Source organism: Arachis ipaensis, chromosome B5 (assembly GCF_059453495.1).
Source record: "Arachis ipaensis isolate K30076 ecotype BB chromosome B5, ASM5945349v1, whole genome shotgun sequence".
Lineage (NCBI taxonomy): Eukaryota > Viridiplantae > Streptophyta > Magnoliopsida > Fabales > Fabaceae > Arachis > Arachis ipaensis.
In genome coordinates this window covers 35,240,661-35,257,840 of record NC_142440.1, presented here as the reverse complement: position 1 = coordinate 35,257,840, position 17,180 = coordinate 35,240,661, and the positions used below count along the sequence as shown (strand labels likewise).

At 39.0% G+C, this 17,180-nt stretch overlaps 1 non-coding gene across 1 annotated transcript; it reads left to right on the top strand.

Annotated features, from left to right (window-relative positions):
• The first annotated feature begins 11,548 nt into the window (after positions 1 to 11,548).
• On the top strand, positions 11,549 to 11,657 carry LOC148563827 (small nucleolar RNA R71). The gene has a single exon (XR_015885115.1). It is a non-coding gene; the product is annotated as a small nucleolar RNA R71 (small nucleolar RNA).
• The last annotated feature ends 5,523 nt before the right edge of the window (positions 11,658 to 17,180 follow it).

Sequence of the window (17,180 nt, the reverse complement as noted above, 5' to 3'; positions counted from 1 at the left end):
ATCCTCTACAATGAAAATACCAATTCCCAAACTCGAAGGGAAGAGCTTGACCTACTTCCAAAAGTCCGAGAAAGAGTTCGGATTAAAGAGGAAGCGCTAAAGCGTCGAATGGCCTCAAGGTATAATCAGAGAGTAGTCCAGTGAAGCTTTGCCACCAATGATCTCATCTTAATCCGAAATGACATCGAAGCAGGTCGATCAGGAGAAGGGAAGCTAGCAGCTAACTGGAAAGGACCTTACCGAGTTATAGAGGTACTAGGAAAAGGTTACTACAAGGTGTCCGACCTGGAAGGGCGAGAACTACGAAGGTCATGGCATGCATGTAACCAGAGAAGGTACTATAGTTAGAAAGTTATAAAAATCTTAGGTCTAGGTGCACTCTTTTTTCTGAAAAGGTTTTTAAATGAGGCGCCAAGCCAAGATCTACAAAATTACCCGATTTAGAAGGGTAAGCATTTATATGTATATACTCCTGTCTATTTTATATTTTCTACTTAAATAAAGCTTTTCAGATTCTATAAAAAGGTTATCTACCAAGACGAATTAATCTGAGTGCAAGAATTCACCGTCCAAATACGACAAAGTTGGCAAGATGAGAACCAAACTCGTCACCCGATTACAAAGAAATCGGCAAGGTGAAATCAACAAAAATAGATTAGTGCAAGAAGTTATAAAAAGTAATCCATAAAAAATGGCCTGACGAGGTCTTACTAAAAATGGATTACTAAAAATAACTTAAGAGGATTCGACAAGAAGAAGTCGGATCAATCCAATCAACAAAAGTTATAAAAAGCAATCCATAAAAAGTGGCCTGACGAGGTCTTACTAAAAATGGATTACTAAAAATAACTTAAGAAGTAACGACACAAAAGTCAGACAAGGCAATCAACAAAGGTTACAAAAAACAATCCATAAAAAGTGGCCTGACGAGGTCTTACTAAAAATGGATTACTAAATATAACTTAAGAAGGACCGACAAAAGAGAAGTCGGACTGATAAACCACTATTTTATGGTTTATCTTGTGCTCAATTGAGTGGATATTTATCAATCTTTCATACACTTATTCATATAATTTGCATGAGTTTACGTTTTCCTTCTTGATTTTGTGCTATGATTGAAAACATGCTTCTTTGGTCTTAATTTTGATATGTTTAATCTTCTCTTATTACTATTTGATGCTTTGATATGTGTGTTAAGTGTTTTCAGAGATTACAGGGCAGGAATGGCTTAGAGGATGGAAAGGAAGCATGCAAAAGTGGAAGGAATACAAGAAGTTGAAGGAACTGTAAAGCTTTCAGCCTGACCCTCTCGCACTAAAACGACCATAACTTGAGCTACAGAGGTTCAAATGATGCGGTTCTAGTTGCGTTGGAAAGCTAACGTTCGGGGCTTCGCAACAATATATAATTTTCCATAGCTACTCCGACTCCAGGTGATGCAAACGCGTGGACGACGCCTCCGCGTCACTTTGCTGCGACCTGAACGTAACAAAAATCACTGGGGGCGATTTTTGGGCTGTTTTTGGCCCAGTTTTTGGCCCAGAAAACTCAGATTAGAGGCTATAAAGTGGGGGAATACATCCATTCATGGAGAGGTCTTCCATTATTCAGTTTTCATAATTTAGATGTAGTTTTTAGAGAGAGAGAGGTTCTCTCCTCTCTCTTAGGTTTTAGGATTAGGATTCCTCTTAAAGGATTTAGGATTTTCACTCTTTATTAGGTTCAATATTCCTTTTATATTTTTATTTATTCTAATGCTTTTATTCGTATCTGCCTTATGTTACCAATTTGGCTTATGAACTCTTTATGTTTAGATTGATTTTCTTTTATTAATGCAATTGAGGTATTTCAGATTTATGATTCTTATTTAGCTTTTTATATTCTTGGCTTTAATTGATTAATTGGAGACTCTTGAGTTATCAAACTCACCGTGATTGATAATTGTTATTTTTGCTAATTGAATTGAATTCCAATAACTCTAGTCCTTTCTTAGGAATTGGCTAGGACCTGAAGATCAAACTAATTAGTCCACTTGACTTTCCTTTGCTTTAGTAAAGGTTAACTAAGTGGGATTAAAACTCAATTCTCATCACCATCGATAAGGATAACTAGGATAGGACTTCCAATTCTCATACCTTTCCAAGAGCTTTATTAGTTATTATTTTAACGACTTGTTATTTTACATTACTTGTTCCTTATTTTAAAAACCCAAAATAAAATATATATTTTTTCATAACCAATAATAAATCATACGTCCCTGCAATTCCTTGAGAAGACGACCCAAGGTTTAAATACTTCGGTTATAAATTTATTTGGGTTTTGTTACTTGTGACAACCAAACGTTTGTATGAAAGAATTTTCTGTTGGTTTAGAAGCTATACTTACAACGCGATCATATATTTGTGAATTTCTTTACTAGCAGAAATCCGATCGTCACGGACCAAGCAAAGCGACAAAAGTTATAAAAAGTAATCCATAGAAAGAGACCTAGCGAGGTCTGAGTAAAAATGGATTACTAAAAAATAACTTAAGAGGATTTGACAAGAAGAAGTCGAACCAAACCCACCAACACGAAAAGTTATAAAAAGAAAATCCATAGAATGAGGCCTGGGGAGGTCTGAGTAAAAATGGATTATTGAAAATAACTTAAGAGGGTTTAACAAGGGAAGTCGACCAAGGAAGCGGTATCTCAAACCAACAAAGTCGACCATCCAAAGCATGCGCTAAAAGAAATGCAGCCCTATCCAAAAATCCACAACACAACAACAAAGTTATTATAATTGTTCAAAGACTAACTAAAAAGGTTCTGCCAAGAACACTAAAAAGTTGTCGAGCAAGTTAGCCCCAAGGGTCATCTCGCCCAACCAGAAGACAGATAAAAAGATCTAATAAAAAGGAGGTCGGACAAGCAGAGTACCAACACTCTATAAAGATCTACTAAATTTGTAGAGGTTGCAAAAGAACAATCAGTATATCAAAAGAAACACAGCAATCATTAAAAAGACTCAGGAGGCAACCTGGAAGAGGACCTCAAGAGTTCAAAAGTACTTTGTTTATCTACTAAGTTTCATAGAAGCAACTAACAGTCAAAGGAACCAAGTTATAACCAAAATTACAGAAATAGAGTTCAAAAGCCCACAAGTCGAGCTGAGGAGATAAAAACACATAAATCATAAAAGGTGCAAAGTTTTCTCAGTAGCAGCGTTAGTAGCAAAAGGAGGAGGAATGATATTCACAGGGACAGCGTCCACGGTCCCATCTTCACGATTGAGTATTTCACAATCCGGATCAGGTTGGGAACGGTCGACCTCGGCAGAAGGATTTGAAGAAGTCGCGGCTGCAGAGGCTTTGGCTGGGGGTGCAGGAGGAGGCCCATCATCTTCATCATCTGGGGCAGGCACTATTTTCCCATCCTCCACCATATTGTCTAAGCTAAAAAGAGTCAGGTCGAGTTCAGGAGCAAGAACTCGGACCTGCGCCTTCAAGTTTTCATAAGCGCTTGTAACAGTGTCCAACAAATGGCCCTGAAGATCGGCGTAATCCACGTGGGCAGTTTCAAGCCTCCCCCTCATCTCCAACACTTCAGCATAAGTGCGGGTATAACTCTCCTTATGCTTTTTTGCCATCTCCTCTGACAAATTTGCAACTGCCTCAGCCCTGACAGCCCGAGACTTCTCTTTCTCCAAATCCAACTCCAACTTAATCACCCTCATGTCAAGTTCATCCTTCAACGCTTTGATTCTATCAAACTCTGACTTTGCATCCTCCAAGAACTCCTTAGTGGCATGAATTGGGGAACCCTGGACAGTTTGAAACAAAGCCATGTGAGCCATCCAAATACTGTTATTGGTAATAAAATTCAAATGATGAAGAATGGACACGTCGTCCATGGAAAGTCGGCCATAAGGTGCAATTTGATTATCAACAAACCCCACGGCATAAAAGTCAGGAGCATCCAAATCATAAGGTTCAATAGTTTTTTGTTTTTTAGGAGAAGGACTAGCAGTTGGAGAGGAAGCCACACCAGAAGAAGGTCTAACTGGGTTAGAAGGTACAATTCGGACTTGAGGAGTTGGAATAACTTTCCTCGGCCCAGAAGCACTCAACGGTGGTTTCTTCGGAGGAACTTGGGAAGACTCTCCCTCTGCAGCCTTGGCTGAGATGTTGGAAGCAGCCGTTGCCTTCTTGGCCCTACGAAAATGCTTCATAGAATCAGCAGACTTCACCATATCTGAAGAAGCAAAACAAAATCCAGTTATAAGAAAGAACAACACAGATCGACAAAACAAACAAATGCAGAAAAATCACCATACCTAGTTCAGCCTTAAGAAGAGAAAGAACCCCTAAAAAATTTTTCTTATCTAGATGGGGAGGCTCTTCCCAATTTTCCTCTAACACCTTCACAAAGGCCTACTCGACCTCATCCAAGCTTTTCCAAGAATACCTAGATACAACACATTCTTTTGCCAGCATAAAGGAAACGCGGGCTCATTGTTCTCGTCCAAGAAAAAAGGGTGAACACCCTCAGCAGCTCGGACCTTAAAATAATAGTTCTTAAAATCCCTAAAGCATTTGTCATACATAGAAAAAACTTTCTTTCCTTGAGCAGCTCGGAAAGAAATCCAGGAGGCTTTCTTCTTCGCTACCCCAGGCTTCGTCAAAACAAAAAGGTAAAGAAAAAGAGTTTGGGTAGGTCGGACATCAAGTTTTTGACACAGCAATTGGAAAATTTTAATAAAGCCCCAAGAATTCGGGTGGAGCTGAGACGGAGCTACATTACAAAACCACAACAACTCGGTGTCAAAGGGGTGAATGGAATGGTAATATTCAACTGACTAAAGAAATAGTCGTAAGCGTAGAAAAAGGGACGTTCTTCTAGAATCAAAGAGGGAAAACTAACCCTCTCCTCAGGGTCAGGTGACACTAGCTCATAATTTTTCTCTTGATCCCTATCGCTACAAATTCTATGGTGCTGGTATGTGAAATTGTTACTCAGGTTGTGAATTATTGTTCGAAATTGATTCCCTGGCGATGGCACCAAAAACGGATGCACAGAACCATGGTCTAAACATATCTTCACAACTTCGCATAACTAACCAGTAAGTGCACTGGGTCGTCCAAGTAATACCTTACGTGAGTAAGGGTCGAATCCCACGGAGATTGTTAGTATGAAGCAAGCTATGGTCACCTTGTAAATCTTAGTCAGGTGGATATAAAATAGTTATGTAGTTTTCGAAATTAATTAATAAGTAAACATAGAATAGGGATAGAAACACTTATGTAATTCATTGGTGAGAATTTCAGATAAGCGTATAGAGATGCTTTCGTTCCTCTGAACCTCTGCTTTCCTGCTTCCTTCATCCAATCAGTCCCTTTCCATGGATGGCTTTATGCAAGGGCATCACCGTTGTCAGTGGCTACATCCCCTCCTCTTGTGAAAATGGTCCAAGATGCCCTGTCACGGCACGGCTAATCATCTGAGGTTCCCGATCATGCTGGAATAGGATTCACCCTCCTTTTTGTGTCTGTCACTACGCCCAGCACTCGCGAGTTTGAAGCTCGTCACATTCATTCAATCATTGAATCCTACTCGGAATACCACAGACAAGGTTTAGACTTTCCAGATTCTCTTGAATGCCGCCATCATTCTAGCTTACACCACGAAGATTCTGATTAAGAGATCTAAGAGATACTCATTCAATCTAAGGTAGAACAGAAGTGGTTGTCAGGCACGCGTTTATAAGGAATGATGATGATTGTCACGTTCATCACATTCAGGTTGAAGTGCGAATGAATATCTTAGAAGCGGAATAAGTTGAGTTGAATAGAAAAATATTAGTACTTTGCATTAATCTTTGAGGAACAGCAGAGCTCCACACCTTAATATATGGAGTATAGAAACTCTACCGTTAAAAATACATAAGTGAAAGGTCTAGGCATGGCTGTGTGGCCAGCCCCCATGATCTAAAAACCAGGCGTCCAAAGATGATTCCAAAGATAAAACTCATTAGGGTTTACAGAAGTAAGTAATTGATGTATAAATCCACTTCCGGGGCCCACTTGGTGTGTGCTTGGGCTGAGCTTGAATGTTACATGTGCAGAGGCTCTTTCTGGAGTTGAACGCCAGGTTGTAACGTATTTTTGGCGTTCAACTCTGGTTTGTGACTTGTTTCTGGCGTTTAACTCCAGATAGCAGCATAGAACTGGCGTTCAACGCCCTTGTACGTCATCTAAACTCGGCCAAAGTATGAACTATTATACATTGCTAGAAAGCCCTGGATGTCTAATTTCCAACGCAATTGGAAGCGCACCATTTTGAGTTCTGTAGCTCCAGAAAATCCACTTTGAGTGCAGGGAGGTCAGAATCCAACAGCATCAGCAGTCCTTCTTCAACCTCTGAATCTGATTTTTGCTCAAGTCCCTCAATTTCAGCCAGAAAATACCTGAAATCACAGAAAAACACACAAACTCATAGTAAAGTCCAGAAATATGAATTTAACATAAAAACTAATGAAAACATCCCTAAAAGTAACTAGATCCTACTAAAAATATACTAAAAACAATGGCAAAAAGCGTATAAATTATCCGCTCATCACAACACCAAACTTAAATTGTTGCTTGTCCCCAAGCAACTGAAAATCAAATAGGATAAAAAGAAGAGAATATACTATAAATTCTAAACTATCAATGAAACATAGCTCCAATCAGATGAGCGGGACTTGTAGCTTTTTGCCTCTTGAATAGTTTTGGCATCTCACTTTATCCATTGAGGTTCAGAATGATTGGCATCTATAGGAACTCAGAGTTCAGATAGTGTTATTGATTCTCCTAGTTCAGTATGATGATTCTTGAACACAGCTATTTTATGAGTCTTGGCCGTGGCCCTAAGCACTTTGTTTTCCAGTATTACCATCGGATACATAAATGCCACAGACACATGATTGGGTGAACCTTTTCAGATTGTGACTCAACTTTGCTAAAGTCCCCAATTAGAGGTGTCCAGAGTTCTTAAGCACACTCTTCTTTTGCTTTGGACCTTGACTTTAACCGCTCAGTCTCAAGTTTTCACTTGACACCTTCACGCCACAAGCACATGGTTAGGGACAGCTTGGTTTAGCCGCTTAGACCAGGATTTTATTCCTTTAGGCCCTCCTATCCACTGATGCTCAAAGCCTTGGGATCCTTTTTATTTGCCCTTGCCTTTTGGTTTTAAGGGTTATTGGCTTTTTCTGCTTGCTTTTTCTTTTTCTTTCTATATTTTTTTTCGCCTATTTTTTTTCTTTTTTTTTTCTGCAAGCTTTGTTCTTTGCTGCTTTTTCTTGCTTCAAGAATCATTTTTATGATTTTTCAGATTATCAAATAACATGTTTCCTAGTCATCATTCTTTCAAGAGCCAACATATTTAACATTCTTAACAACAACTTCAAAAGACATATGCACTGTTCAAGCGTACATTCAGAAAATAAGAAGCATTGTCACCACATCAATATAATTAAACTAAGTTCAAGGATAAATTCGAAACTCATGTACTTCTTGTTCTTTTGAATTAAAACAGTTTTCATTTAAGAGAGGTGATGGATTCATAGGACATTCCTAACTTTAAGACAAAGTTACTAACTACTAATGATCATGTAATGAAGACACAGACATAGATAAGCACTTAACATAGAAAACGAAAAACAGAGAATGTAAGAACAAGGAATGAGTCCACCTTAGTGATGGTGGTGTTTCCTTCTTGAGGAACCAATGATGTCCTTGAGCTCTTCTATGTCTCTTCCTTGTCTTTGTTGCTCCTCCCTCATTGCTTTTTGATCTTCTCTAATTTCATGAAGGATGATGGAGTGCTCTTGATGTTCCACCCTTAATTGTCCCATGTTGGAGCTTAGTTCTCCTAGGGAGGTATTGATTTGCTCCCAATAGTTTTGTGGAGGAAAATGCATTTGAGGCATCTCCGGGATCTCATGGTGATGAGATTCATGCGCCTCTTGAGCTCCATGAATGGGCTCTCTTGCTTGCTCCATCTTTTTCTTAGTGATGGGCTTGTCCTCTTTAATGAGGATATCTCCCTCTATGTCAATCCCAGCCGAATTGCATAGGTGGCAAATGAGGTGAGGAAAGGCTAACCTTGCCATAGTGGAGGACTTGTCAGCCACCTTGTAGAGTTTTTGAGGTATAATCTCATGAACTTCCACCTCTTCTCCAATCATGATGCTATGGATCATGATGGCCCGATCTATAGTAACTTCAGACCGGTTGCTAGTGGAAATGATTGAGCATTGAATGAACTCCAACCATCCTCTAGTTGCAGGCTTAAGGTCCAGTCTTCTTAGTTGAACCGGTTTGCCTTTTGAGTCAATCTTCCATTGAGCTCCTTCTACACATATGTCCATGAGGACTTGGTCCAACCTTTGATCAAAGTTGACTCTCCTTGTGTAGGGGCGTGCGTTCTCTTTCATGTTTGGCAAGTTGAACGCCAACCTCACATTTTCCGGACTAAAATCTAAGTATTTCCCCCGAACCATGGTGAGATAATTCTTTGGGTTCGGGTTCTTACTTTGATCATGGTTCCTAGTGATCCATGCATTAGCATAGAACTCTTGAACCATTAGGATGCCGACTTGTTGGATGGGGTTTGTTAGAACTTCCCAACCTCTTCTTTGAATTTCATGTCGGATCTCCGGATACTCATTTCTTTTGAGTTTGAAAGGGACCTCAGGGATCACCTTCTTCTTGGCCACAACATCATAGAAGTGGTCTTGATGGGCTTTGGAGATGAACCTTTCCATCTCCCATGACTCGGAGGTGGAAGCTTTTGTCTTCTCTTTCCCTTTTCTAGAGGATTCTCCGGTCTTAGGTGCCATCAATGGTAATGGAAAAAACAAAAAGCTTATGCTTTTACCACACCAAACTTAGAATTTTGCTCGCCCTCGAGCAATAGAAGAAAGAATAGATGAAGAAGAAGAAGAAATGGAGGAGAGGGAGAAGGGGTTGTGTTTCGGCCAAGAAGAGAAGAGAGGGTTGTGTTGTTTGAAAATGAGGAAGAATGGAAGGCTTTAGATAGGGGAGGGAGGGGGGTTAAGTTTCGGCCATATAGGGTGGGTTTGGGTAGGAAATTGATTTTGAATTTTGAAGGTAGGTGGAGTTTATGAGGTAGGTTTATGGGGAAGAGTGGATGGATGTGAGTGGTAAAGAGGTGATGGGAAAGAGAGATTGAGGTGATTGGTGAAGGGTTTTGGGGAAGAGTGTTTATGGGATTGTGTGAAAGATGGGTGAGAAGAAGTGAGTGGAGGTAGGTGGGGATCCTGTGGGGTCTAGATATCCCGTGGTGATCCTATGGGGTCCACAGATCCTGAGGTGCTTAAGGATTTACAACCTTGCACCAAATTAGGCATGTAAAATGCCTTTGCACACAACTCTGGGCGTTCAGCGCCAGGTTGGTGCTTGTTCTGGGCATTGAACGCCCATTTGTTGCCTATTTCTAGCGTTGAACGCCAGAACCATGCTTGTTCTGGGCGTTCAGCGTCAGCTCTCCTCCAGGGTGCATTTCTGGCATTCAAACGCCCAGATGCTGCCCATTTCTGGCGTTCAACGCCAGAACCATACTCTGTTCTGGCGTTGAACGCCCAAAACATGCTTCTTACTGGCGTTTAAATGCCAGTAAGGTCTTCCTCCAGGGTGTGATTTTTCTTCTGCTGTTTTTGATTCCGTTTTCAATTTTTATATTTATTTTGTGATTCCACATGATCATGAACCTAATAAAACATGAAAAAAACAATAAAAATTAGATAAATAAACATTGGGTTGCCTCCCAACAAGCACTTCTTTTAATGTCAATAGCTTGACAGTGAGCTCTCATGGAGCCTCACAGATGTGCAGAGCTTTGTTGAAACCTCCCAACACCAAACTTAGAGTTTGGATATGGGGGTTTGACACCAAACTTAGAGTTTGGTTGTGGCTTTCCAACACCAAACTTAGAGTTTGACTGTGGGGGCTTTGTGTGAATCTGCTTTGAGAGAAGCTTTTTATGCTTCCTCTCCATGGATGCAGAGAGAGATCCTTGAGTTGTAAACACAAGGTTGTCCTAATTTATCTGAAGGATCAATTCTCTTCTGTCCACATCAATCACAGTTCTTGCTGTGGCTAGGAAAGGTCTTCCTAGGATGATGGATTCATCCTCTTCCTTTCCAGTGTCTAGGACTATGAAATCAGCAGGGATGTAAAGGCCTTCAACCTTTACTAACACGTCCTCTACTTGTCCATAAGCCTATTTTCTTGAATTGTCTGCCATCTCTAATGAGATTTTAGCAGCTTGTACCCCATAGATTCCCAGTTTCTCTATTACAGAGAGGGGCATGAGGTTTATCCCTGAACCAAGGTCACACAGAGCCTTAAAGATCATGGTGCCTATAGTACAAGGTATTATGAACTTTCCAGGATCTTGTCTCTTCTGAGGCAATGTCAGTTGATCTAGATCACTTAGTTCATTGGTGAATAAGGGAGGTTCATCTTCCCAAGTATCAATGCCAAATAATTTAGCATTTAGCTTCATGATTGCACCAAGGAACTTGGCAGCTTGCTCTTCAGTAACATCCTCATTCTCTTCAGAAGAGGAATACTCATCAGAGCTCATGAAGGGCATAAGGAGGTTCAATGAAATCTCTATGGTCTCTAGATGAGCCTCAGATTCCTTTGGTTCCTCAGAGGGAAACTCCTTATTGATCACTGGACGTCCCAGGAGGTCTTCCTCACTGGGATTCACGTCCTCCTCTCCCTCTTTGGGTTCGGCCATTTTGGTAATATCAATGGCTTTGCACTCTCTCTTTGAATTTTCTTCTGTATTGCTTGGGAGAGTACTAGGAGGGATTTCAGTGATCCTTTTACTCAGCTGGCCCACTTGTGCTTCCAAATTTCTAATGGAAGACCTTGTTTCATTCATGAAACTTATAGTGGCCTTGGATAGATCAGAGACTAAGTTTGCTAAATTAGAGGTACTTTGTTCAGAGTTCTCTGTCTGTTGCTGAGTGGATGATGGAAAAGGATTGCTATTGCTAAACCTGTTTCTTCCACCATTATTAAAGCCTTGTTGAGGCCTTTGATCCTTCCATGAGAGATTTGGATGATTTCTCCATGATGGATTATAGGTGTTTCTATAAGGTTCACCTAAGTAATTTACCTCTGCTATTGCAGGGTTCTCAGGATCATAAGCTTCTTCTTCAGAAGATGCCTCTTGAGTACTGTTGGATGCAGCTTGCATTCCATTCAGAATCTGGGAAATCATATTGACTTGCTGAGTCAATATTTTGTTCTGAGCCAATATGGCATTCAGAGTATCAATTTCAAGAACTCCCTTCTTCATAGGCGTCCCATTACTCACAAGATTCCTCTCAGAAGTGTACATGAACTGGTTATTAGCAACCATATCAATGAGTACTTGAGCTTCTGCAGGCATTTTCTTTAGATGAATGGATCCACCTGCAGAAGTGTCCAATGACATCTTTGATAGCTCAGATAAACCATCATAGAATATATCCAGGATGGTCCATTCTGAAAGCATGTCAGAAGGACACTTTTTTGGTTAACTGTTTGTATCTTTCCCAAGCTTCATAGAGGGATTCACCATCTTTTTGTTTGAAGGTTTGAACATCCACTCTAAGCTTGCTCAGCTTTTGAGGAGGAAAGAACTTGGCTAAGAAAGCCGTGACCAGCTTATCCCAAGAGTTCAGGCTATCTTTAGGTTGAGAGTCTAACCATATTCTAGCTCTGTCTCTTACAGCAAATGGGAAAAGCATGAGCCTGTAGACTTCAGGATCTACTCCATTAGTCTTAACAGTATCACAGATCTGCAAGAATTCAGTTAAGAACTGAAAAGGATCTTCAGATGAAAGTCTATGAAACTTGCAGTTCTGCTGCATCAGAGAAACTAGCTGAGGTTTCAGCTCAAAATTATTTGCTCCAATGGTAGGAATGGAGATGCTTCTTCCATGTAAATTGGAATTAGGTGTAGTAAAGTCACCAAGCATTCTCCTTGCATTGTTGTTGTTGGGTTCGGCTGCCATCTCCTTTACTTGTTCAAAATTTTCAATAAGGTTGTCTCTGGATTGTTGTAATTTAGCTTCTCTTAGTTTTCTCTTCAGAGTCCTTTCAGGTTCTGGATCAGCTTCAACAAGAATGCCTTTTTCTTTGTCCCTGCTCATAAGAAAGAGAAGAGAAAAAGAAAGGAAGAGGAATCCTCTATGTCACAGTAAAGAGGTTCCTTATTAGTAGAATAAGAAAAGGAATAGGGGTGAAGTAGAATGAAGAATCCAAACATAAGGGTAAGGATAGGAGCAGTGATATGAGATGAAGAGAAGTGTTAGTAGATGAATAAATAATTAGAAGGAGATGAGAGAGAAGAATTTTCGAAAATTGTTTTGAAAAAGGGTTAGTGATTTTCGAAAATAGTTTTTGAAAAAGGTTAGTAGTTTTTCAAAAATTCAAATAAAAAATAAAATAAGTAGTCTAATTAAAAAGAAATTTTGAAAAAGAGGGAAGATTTTTTCGAAAATTAGAGAGAGAGAGTTAGTTAGGTAGTTTTGAAAAAGGTAAGAAACAAACAAAAAGTTAGTTAGTTAGTTGAAACAAATTTTGAAAAGATAAGAAGTTAGGAAGTTAGAAAAGATATTTTGCAATCACTTTTTTTTTTTGAAAAAGGTAAGATAAGAAGATATTTTTGAAAAGATATGATAGAAATTAGTTTCTGAAAAAGATTTGATTTTTAAAATCTCAATTAATGACTTGATTCACAAGAAATCACAAGATATGATTCTAGAACTTAAAGTTTGAATCTTTCTTAACAAGTAAGTAACAAACTTGAAATTTTTGAATCAAAACATTATTTGATGATGTTATTTTCGAAAATATGATGTAAAATTAAGAAAAAGATTTTTGAAAAATATTTTTGAAATTTTCGAAAATAACTAAAAAAATTGAAAAAAGATTTGATTTTTGAAAAAGATTTTGAAAAAGATAAGATTTTTTTAAATTGAAAATTTGATTTGACTCATAAAAACAACTAGATTTTAAAAGTTTTTGAAAAAGTCAAATGTAATTTTCGAAATTTTAAGAGAGAAAAAGGGAAAGATATTTTTTTTTTATTTTTGAATTTTTATGATGAGATAGAAAAACAAGAAAAATGATGCAATGCATGAAAGTTATGGATCAAAACAATGAACGCATGTAAGAATGCTATGAATGTCAAGATGAACACCAAGAACACTATGAAGATCATGATGAACATCAAGAACACATTTTTGAAAAATTTTTAATGCAAAGAAGACATGCAAGACACAAAACTTAGAATTCTTTAATGCTTAGACATAAGGAATTCAGGAATGCATATGAAAAACAAGAAGAGACAAAAAACATGCAAATGCAAAGATCAAACAAGAAGACTTACCAAGAACAACTTGAAGATCATGAAGAACACTATGAATGCATGAATTTTTTTCGAAAAATGCAAGATGAACATGCAATTGACACCAAACTTATAACATGACTCAAGACTCAAACAAGAAACACAAAAAATATTTTTGATTTTTATGATTTTCTAATTTTTTTTGTATTTTTTTCTTTTAATTTTTTCGAAAATCATTTTGAAAAAAAGAAAAATAAGGATTCCAAAATTTTTAATATGAATTCCAGGAATCTTATGCTCTTTAGTCTAAAGCTCCAATCAAAGGGTCAGGCATGGCTTAATAGCCAGCCAAGCTTTAGCATGTAACATCAGAGAATATACTGCTCATTACTTATCAAGGTAACTTGCTTCTATGCTGATGGTTTGGAAGCCTCAGTCCAAAAGAATTTAGACATGGCTTTACAGCCAGTCAGGCTTCATATGCTCATGAAACACTAGAATTCATTCTTAAAAATTCTGAAGAAAAATATATTTTTGAAAACTATTTTATTTTAAAATTTTTTCGAAAACAAAGGAGAAATTTTTGAAAGATTTTTTTTGAAAAATTTTTGAAAACTTTTTGAAAAGAAAACGAAAAGAAAGTTACCCAATCTGAGCAACAAGATGAACCGTCAATTGTCCAAACTCGAACAATCCCCGGCAACGACGCCAAAAACTTGGTATGCGAAATTGTTACTCAGGTTTTGAATTATTGTTCGAAATTGATTCCCTGGTGATGGCACCAAAAACGGATGCACAGAACCATGGTCTAAACATATCTTCACAACTTCGCATAACTAACCAGCAAGTGCACTGGGTCGTCCAAGTAATACCTTACGTGAGTAAGGGTTGAATCCCACGGAGATTGTTGGTATGAAGCAAGCTATGGTCACCTTGTAAATCTCAGTCAGGCGGATATAAAATAGTTATGTAGTTTTCGAAATTAATTAATAAGTAAACATAGAATAGGGATAGAAACACTTATGTAATTCATTGGTGAGAATTTCAGATAAGTGTATAGAGATGCTTTCGTTCCTCTGAACCTCTGCTTTCCTGCTGCCTTCATCCAATCAGTCTTACTCCTTTCCATGGCTGGTTTTATGCAAGGGCATCACCGTTGTCAGTGGCTACATCCCCTCCTCTTGTGAAAATGGTCCAAGATGCCCTGTCACGGCACGGCTAATCATCTGAGATTCCCGATCATGCTGGAATAGGATTCACCCTCCTTTTTGCGTCTGTCACTACGACCAGCACTCGCGAGTTTGAAGCTCGTCACAGTCATTCAATCATTGAATCCTACTCGGAATACCACAGACAAGGTTTAGACTTTCCAGATTCTCTTGAATGCCGCCATCATTCTAGCTTACACCACGAAGATTCTGATTAAGAGATCTAAGAGATACTCATTCAATCTAAGGTAGAACGGAAGTGGTTGTCAGGCACGCGTTCATAAGGAATGATGATGATTGTCACGTTCATCACATTCAGGTTGAAGTGCGAATGAATATCTTAGAAGCGGAATAAGTTGAGTTGAATAGAAAAACAGTAGTACTTTGCATTAATCTTTGACGAACAGCAGAGCTCCACACCTTAATCTATGGAGTGTAGAAACTCTACCGTTAAAAATACATAAGTGAAAGGTCTAGGCATGGCTGTGCGGCCAGCCCCCATGATCTAAGAACCAGGCGTCCAAAGATGATTCCAAAGATAAAACTCAGGATCTCTAATACAATAGTGAAAAGTTCTATTTACACTAAACTAGTTACTAGGGTTTACAGAAGTAAGTAATTGATGTATAAATCCACTTCCGGGGCCCACTTGGTGTGTGCTTGGGCTGAGCTTGAATGTTACACGTGCAGAGGCTCTTTCTGGAGTTGAACGCCAGGTTGTAACGTATTTCTGGCGTTCAACTCTGGTTTGTGACTTGTTTCTGGCGTTTAACTCCAGACAGCAGCGTAGAACTGGTGTTCAACGCCCTTTTACGTCGTCTAAACTCGGCCAAAGTATAAACTATTATACATTGCTGGAAAGCCCTGGATGTCTACTTTCCAACGCAATTAGAAGCGCGCCATTTTGAGTTCTCTAGCTCCAGAAAATCCACTTTGAGTGCAGGGAGGTCAGAATCCAACAGCATCAGCAGTCCTTCTTCAACCTCTGAATCTGATTTTTGCTCAAGTCCCTCAATTTCAGCCAGAAAATACCTGAAATCACAGAAAAACACACAAACTCATAGTAAAGTCCAGAAATGTGAATTTAACATAAAAGATAATGAAAACATCCCTAAAAGTAACTAGATCCTACTAAAAACATACTAAAAACAATGCCAAAAAGCGTATAAATTATCCGCTCATCAGGTGCCTTCTAAGCCGCACGTAGTACTCAGGGTCAGCCACCGTAACACATATCAAGACAATAGAATCTAGTCAATCAGACATGCCCTCTGGGACCTTGGTAGACATCTCGACAATATTTTTGCGAGAAGACATAGGACAACTATTCCTACAGTGAGAAAAAGGAAAAATGGGTTACTACCAAACAACTCGGGCAAATAAGGAAGTAACTCGGGCAATAACATATGAGCATCAAGAGTCATATACGGCAGTAAAAGGAAAATCCCAGGATTCACACTAAAACCCAGGGGCACCCTTTGGAGGCAAAGGCAGGAAACAGAAAAGAAGGAAACCAACGATTTATGCCCTAACCATCTCACAAACAATCCTCTTCTAGTAACATCACAAAGCAGTGAGAAATTTTCACCAAGGACCATCAAGACTACAACTTCTCTTCACCAAAATGATTCAAATAAAGTAGTAAACCCAGAAACGAAGACACGCAGAAATGCAGGAATGGCTCTAATATAATCCTAGGAAAGCAAAAACATCAGAAGACACACATTCCTCCCAAAAGACAAGCGACAAGGAAAATCATAAAATAGTGGATCAAGATACAAAAATACGCAACCTTTTCATAAGAGGAATCAAAGTTTTTCAAAGTCAAGGTCAAAACCTCACAAAAGCATGCATAAGCCGTCAAAAAAGAAAAAAAAGAGAAAAAACACTAAACTGCAGAGGAGAAGATAATGATGGCTCAAAGAGAAGAACAGCGCAGTCCACACCAAACGACTGCTTCGAGGCAAAGAAAATTAAAGGCTCAAAGGTACGAAAGTGCAAAGACAATATGCTACAGCAAGCAAATAAATCAGAGGCATGCAGTACCAAAACAAACTATCAAAATAAAAGAATGGAGGAAGAGATACCAACCTGTAAGGAGAAATGAAACCAAGGAACAAAGGGGGCAACGATCAAATACCCTTAAGTCGAAGCAGACAGAGGGGATGAAGCACTCCAAAGTGAAACGACGGAGCACAAAGAGTCAAAGAAAAACAAAGTGAGGCAGCAAAGCAAGAGCGAAAAGAAAGGAAGAAAGAAACTGAAAGATGAGACTTCAAAATTCAAAGTGAAAGGAAAAGAGGGAAGGAAGGGAAACGGCAAAAGGGGAGTTAATGAGCATTTAAAACCTCGCACGTTCCCAAGGAAGCACAACGCGCGCAGTAATTAAACAACGAAAAAGAAAAAAAACGCTCCGCATTCAAAGGAGACCAGCAGAAGTTATACGAAGATCGACAAAAAGGCTAAAATGCTCGAGCTCGACTTCTCCAAAAGATCGAAGTCTGAAGACGCGACCTTAGAGATAAAATCAAGCTCAAGCAGGGGCACTGTTCATACCTGGGTCGAGCTGTCTGACCCAG